This window comes from Myotis brandtii, unplaced genomic scaffold, assembly GCF_000412655.1.
Source record: "Myotis brandtii unplaced genomic scaffold, ASM41265v1 scaffold324, whole genome shotgun sequence".
Lineage (NCBI taxonomy): Eukaryota > Metazoa > Chordata > Mammalia > Chiroptera > Vespertilionidae > Myotis > Myotis brandtii.
The window spans coordinates 3313749-3314027 of record NW_005362439.1 but is presented as its reverse complement, the minus strand read 5'-3'; the positions used below and the strand labels follow the sequence as shown (position 1 = coordinate 3314027).

General features: G+C 36.2%; 1 protein-coding gene across 4 annotated transcripts in view; it reads right to left on the bottom strand.

Annotated features, from left to right (window-relative positions):
- Nucleotides 1-279, bottom strand: part of LOC102254414 (chromosome unknown open reading frame, human C11orf49) — a 146227-nt gene that overhangs the window by 112715 nt on the left and 33233 nt on the right. The window lies entirely within an intron of this gene.

Genomic DNA, 279 nt, shown 5'->3' with positions numbered 1-279 from the left:
CCTCATGTTTGCTTCCAGCTGCCTGGCTGCCGGCCGCCATCTTGGCTGACAGTTAATTTGCATAAGGATACGCTGATTAGCCAATGGGAAGGGTAGCGGTCGTACGCCAATTACCATGTTTCTCTTTTATTAGTGTAGATATAATGTCATATCAGTAATAAAAATAATGCTTTGTATTTCTTTAGCAAATCCTTTCATGATGACCAAAGAGTTTTAAAGTGATTACCCAATTCAGCGTAAAAACATTATCGATGCTAAAAAAAAAAAAAAAAAAAAAAA